Source organism: Otolemur garnettii, unplaced genomic scaffold (assembly GCF_000181295.1).
Source record: "Otolemur garnettii isolate 467f Iridium unplaced genomic scaffold, OtoGar3 scaffold00059, whole genome shotgun sequence".
Lineage (NCBI taxonomy): Eukaryota > Metazoa > Chordata > Mammalia > Primates > Galagidae > Otolemur > Otolemur garnettii.
This window is the reverse complement of record NW_003852454.1, coordinates 4,351,904-4,357,903: the sequence shown is the minus strand read 5'-3', so window position 1 is coordinate 4,357,903 and position 6,000 is coordinate 4,351,904.

Genomic DNA, 6,000 nt, shown 5'->3' with positions numbered 1-6,000 from the left:
CAGTAAGTTTGGAATTGCACCAGAAAGTAGTTACTTTTGGTGATATTCCTCTTGAAGTCAGAGGTGTCAAAACGGGCCTTACTTTGGTAAAAGCTGTGGATGTGTGGGACTTCTGGTAGGCCAGGCCGTGGGAGCAGTTATTGAGGAAACATGTCTGTGGGCCTGGGTGCTGTCTTTCTTTGGTGATCTATGTCTGATGTAACCTAATACTCTGCAACTGAGTATCAGGTCCTGCTAGGCAAACCGGAGGAAACACTTGGGAACATAAATGGTCTTTCTCTCCTGTTGTGAAGACCTGATACCCTGTGAATTCAATGTATCTGAGGATGACCCAGATTTTTCTGTGTGGGGGGGGGGCTATATTAGTGTGAAGTAGGATATTGATTTGCCAAAACACTTGAATTTTCCTTTGAAATAAATTCACAAGGATGTTTTTTGATAGGGGGTTTGTTAGCTCTGAAAATCCACTCACAGGTTCAAAATCAAACAGTGACTCTTAAATTCTTGCTGTGGACATATTATGCTTGATGTACTTTATTAATATTTATCTAGATTTCAGATGAATCAAGTATTACCTAGAAATTAAACCTGGTGAACATGTCTATTGAATTACTCTGTGTGTGTGTGTGTGTGTTTATATGTGTGTGTAAAGGAGAAAGTAGCTACCGCCAGAGATAAATTATTTAACATGATTTTCCTATATTGTAGAGAGGCAGGCTAAGCCTCCTTTTTTGGATTATGATTTGTATTATGAAATGCTTATCAAATGTTTTCCAAAGATTAGTTTAATTTTAATTAAATAAACCTTTCTCAAGAGGAGGCTCCCAACTATTTCTTGTACCCAGAGGCTAACGTACTTGTTGTTTTTAATTATTTTCTGCTGTTACCCAAACTGCTTTGGGTACTCCTGCCCAATTAAATGAAAGGCACAGGTTCCTTATACACAATATGTTTAATATTTAATTTTAATTAAATTAATTAAATTGTTTATTTAATTTTATGTGCATTATTGTGCATAGAATAATGCAAAATTCATGATACGAAGTATTGGGGTGGGGAACTGAATCAAAGAGCTTTCAAACAAGCTAATTACAGAGCTTAAAGGAAAGTTCATATCCAGGGGAAACATGCTAACATAGGGCAAAAGCTAAACCTGAACTCTCCCAGCAGCGTCCCATGGTCATAGCCACTGTAGAGTTGTGTCTGTTGGCCTCTTTCATCCTCTGGAGCTGCAGTAGCTGCTCGGCAGAGGACAGGGTATGTGCACATATGTACATGCTGTTGTCACAGCTCATGCTCCAGTGACATTTTCTACTTTGCTGAACGCAGAGCTACCAGAACAGTGCTCCTGGGGAAGGACTATTTTCTACCCAAAGACATTGGCAAAACGTGTACACTTGATCTTAGCCAAAAGGCCGAGAAGCGATGACATTGGCTAAACTTCTAATAATGTCTTCCCACTCAGAAGAGGCCCATCCTAACAGCGTGAAGCTGCCTAACTCAGGCCAGCACTTACAAATTCGGAGGCATTTGGTGGGGCTCATCTTTTGCTTGGAAGCAGCTCCTTGCAAGAATGGACCCTTTGCTTGGCTCACTTTCCATCACAGTTTGCATTTTTAGGGCATAATTTCTCAGAAGTGTTTTCATTTGCAGTTACAGCCTTTTACTGTCTCAGACTAGAGCATTTAACTCCCAGGAAATCGCTTTAACAGAAATAGAATATGGACACCAGAAAAAGTCCCCAGAACACTTAATTTGCTTTGCCATTGCTCCCATCTGAGTTGTCTCTAGAACAATGGGCTCTGGAGTCAAAAGTTTCAAAGTGCCAAAGTTGAAGGAGCCCACTGAATTCTGAGGCATTTTATTATCTCTCTTCTTTATTTTCCTGACTTAAAATAAGGACATTCTTTCTATCATGGTTTGGTACTTGGGGCATCTGAGCCAAATTTTCCAAACTTGACCTCGTGAAATGCTGTATTCACTAAACTTCTTTTCATTTTAGAGTTTTGCCCATCTGTGCCATGGTTGAGTATTTATACTTACCACTCTATATAAATCTTTTTTTTTCATGGTTGGGGATAGTTTCTCTTTCTTGATGCCTTCTGCTTATTGAGACTTATTAACTCTACGTGGTGATATATAACCTTCAACTTGATTCTCTCAGCTATCGAGGAAAAAAAAAGAGGAAAAAAAAAGAGGGAAAAAAAATAAATGGAGGTTGTTTCGGTTTCACTAGCCACCTTCCATGAGAATGGAACTGCTAAAAATAAACTCTCTTTCTCTTTGTTGTTGTTTGTTTTTTTCTCCTAAGGCTGATTTTGTTTCAGTAGATTAAATATTATCATAAAAGTAGCTGATGATGCAGTAAATTAAAAATCAGTTTGTGGAGAATTTTGCAAAAGCCTTTTTACTTCTGTGGCACTTAACCAGTTGGGGCAAACAGTAGTTTTATACCAAAGCATTTGTCAGGAGGTGTTTTTGCTTCTAATAAGGGCTCAGAAAATACAGAGAAGCATAGTTAGCCAGAATGGACTCAGTAAAAACGAGACTCTGAATTTATAGAGAGATTAATGTTGTTTCACTATGCATAGGAAAAAAAATCACTTTCTCACTCTCCATTTATACTGCACATCTGTAAGTTTAAAGACATTTTTAGTACAAAACATAAGCCTTGGTAGCTGCAAGGAATGTATCTGAGGACAGATGCAATCGAATTTGTGGGGCACTGCTGTGTCACCACATTTAGCATCAAATTATGAATTAAACAAGAAGAATGAATAACAAATTAGGATTCGCCTAAGCTTAGCTTTGTGCAGTGGGACAATGAAAATTTATTTGAATGCTATTCCTTGATGAGGTTACAGATTTTCTCTCAACAGAAGATACGCATTAATACTGTGGAGACAATTATTGGAAGTTCATTTTCTGGGCACATCTTAGAGACCTTTTCATAGACATAGGAAACTCTTGTGTAGATTTAGATTTTAGGAAACCCCCTACCTCATGTAACTTTTCCTATGGAACTTTCAGTATCGGAATGGTTTGTTAAAAATATTTTGGTGGATGATACCAGAAAGGTCAAAGCTTAGCTGTGTGTGTGGAAGGGGTTTGTTTTTGGAATTTCTTTTTTTTTTTTCTGATGTGTAAAACTGTTCAAGAGTTTGGCTTTTAGGACTCTTATAGCTGGCTAAGAAATGACAGGCTTCTTACAGCTGGGCTGTTTGTAAAAAAATGACTACACTTCCCAAAGCCAATTATACTTTTAAAAGTACGGTCAACTCCTCCTCCTCGCCTAACTGGAAATGGGAAATAATGTCGCTAAAGCCTTCACCACATGCTGAAACTGGGGTGGAGCAGGGAAATGCTGCTGGTCACATAACAAGGGACCAGGCAAGGTAGACAGCCGCAAAGTCATTTCTTTTGTTACTGGACGGAAGAGAACTTTCAAGCCCCTAATTTAGCAATGTACGTAATCATTCCAAGATCATTTAAGAGACATAGAAAATCGAGTATTTTTGAAAACTGAACAAAACATAACCCAGTAGGACTGACGGCTCTTTTCTATGTAGGTTCACGTTATACCTAAGTGATGTTGCCTCATTTTTTTTTGAGTAAACTTTTTATTTTCAAAGAATTTTCGGTTGACAAAAAAGTTGTGAAGATTGTTGCCTTGTTTTTTTATGAAAAGTATTAGTATTGCGGGGATTATGTACAAGTTTAGCTCTTTCCAAGCACGCTGTCAAGAGGCAGAAAGTATCCGTCTGAGGAGGTGGGGGGGTGACGCAGTTTGCTGAGTGTTATCTGGGGCTCCTGTCTCCCTGGATGGAGAGGGACCCCATGAGAAAGTCAGGTTAGAAAATACAATAACAATGTATTTAAACAGCAGGTTGTGTAAAAATAAAGAAATAGCTGGTTTAAGTCAAAGGATGAGCTTTGCACGGGTTGTTTTTCTATAGGTGACCTTTCTCCCGGCCCGTTTGTATCGATGCACACGGTCAGTGTTAGCTGACACAGTGGTGCTGCATCTCCTTGGTGTCACCTTTGAGATTCTGACAAAAACTGGGGCAAAATGTGCCTGGCCTCCTTCCCACCCTGTGGTCTCCCCTTCTGAGCCCAGGGAGGATCCACTCACCTCCAAAGCCAGCTTCGTGCCCACATGCCGTGCCTTAGTAATTCTCTTCTGTGGCCTTGAACCCTAAGTAGCCAATTTTCTCTGTTAGGTTTTATTTCAAAATGGGCTTAAGTTGTAAGAGTTGGAAGATAAGGAGGGAGAATGGGAGGATAAAACCCCTCTTGGAAATCAGTCACCGAAATCACTTCTTTGAGGTCTTAGTAGATGGAAGTGGCTGCCTCTTCCTGCCCCTCTCACCCCACCTGCCTCCACCCCAAGTGCTAATCACATTCAGGCCAAAGGCAGGAAGGCTACCTGGCTGCAGCTCAGAGGACATTTTGTTTTATTTACAGATGAGCTGTTAACCCTTGAAACTTGGACTCATCTGGAAGCTATGACAGAAGGAAGGCCTACCCAGTTGCGGCAGCTCCAGCGAGCCCTGCAGTAGAACTTGCCTTAATTAGCTGTGTCCCTGGGAACACAGGCCCGGAGGAGGGGTCCCCCAGCGTCCTCCCAGGCCCTGCCCCCAGCCTGCACACCAGAAGGGACTCCTTCAGAACATACAAGGCCCAGGGCCTGGCCGCAGAGAGGACTCAGCTCTGGGCTCTCTCGGAACGTAGCTGCTGCCCTTTTCCAAGTGGAGCTCCCAGCAACTATCTCATACCCTGGTTTGTCTTCCCAAATAATGATTGACCTTTTGGAAGCAGTGAATTTGAACAGATATATAGACTCTTATTCCAACAATATTGCAATTGCTCAAAATCTTTTAAGAGTTTCTCTTTTGGAATTGCCTTTAAGAATTCGTTTATAACTCATGTATTCACACACACACACACACACACACACCCCCCTTGGTAGACACATCAAAGGAGTTTTGTGACTTTATATCAGAACCTTGCTCTTTAAACAGGAAATAGCATTTCCCTGTTTAGTCACTCACCTTATTCATCAGACTTGGCTCAGATGCCTTTCCATTCCGTCCCAAACTCAGATTCTCCCTTGAGGAGGAAATTTCTCCACCACCACTGAGGATTTTCAAAAGAATGTGCCACAGACTCCCATGACACTTCTAGAACAGGCGTTCTTAAAGGGTTTTTAAGCAGGGCAGTGTAATTGGAATAGACGTGTGAGTTCCAAGGGTGTCGTTTAAGAAGGGGACAAAATACATTTGGATGTGTGAAAGTTCCAGGTTGGTGAAATTTCCAGTTGTGAAACATCATTGCCCCCAAACCTGTAGTAACCTACCCGACACTGTAGTATCTGCCTGAACCTTGCTCCAGGGGCATTGGTGAACTAGCAAACATTATCAAGTGAATATTTGTTTGAATTTCAAGGAAGTTAGGTAGGGCAGGCTCCTAAGACACAAATCAAAGGGCTGGTTGTAAGGGCATGTTGAAATGCCCAGGGTGAGAGAACCTGGCAATTGTCATGACTTCTACCAAACTGTTCTACTTGAATCTAAAACTTTTCTCCCATCATATAGTTGTGTAGACAACAATGATGAATGAAAAGATGTTAGCCCTGAACCATGTTCTGAGAACATATTTCTGGTGACAGAAAGCCCTAATCTGCATGAAACACGCTTCTTTGTTTCAATTCATCATATATATGTGTGTGTTTATATACACATATGAGTCCCCGATGTCCACCCTTTCTTCTAGAAACAAGAACATTAGAAGAGGGTCTGGCAGGAGGGAGAGTAGAGTACTCCCTGATAGGCCTGAGCATGTTGCATTGATAAATCAAGTTCCCAGTGCAATTTGGAGGGAGAGAATCTAATAGTTGACATTTGAAAGATGGCATCAACGGAGTCATCACAGGAAAAGCCAGAGCACTCTGGACTTGGATTTCCTTATACATAAGTTGCTGGTTAGCACTGTTTTATCATG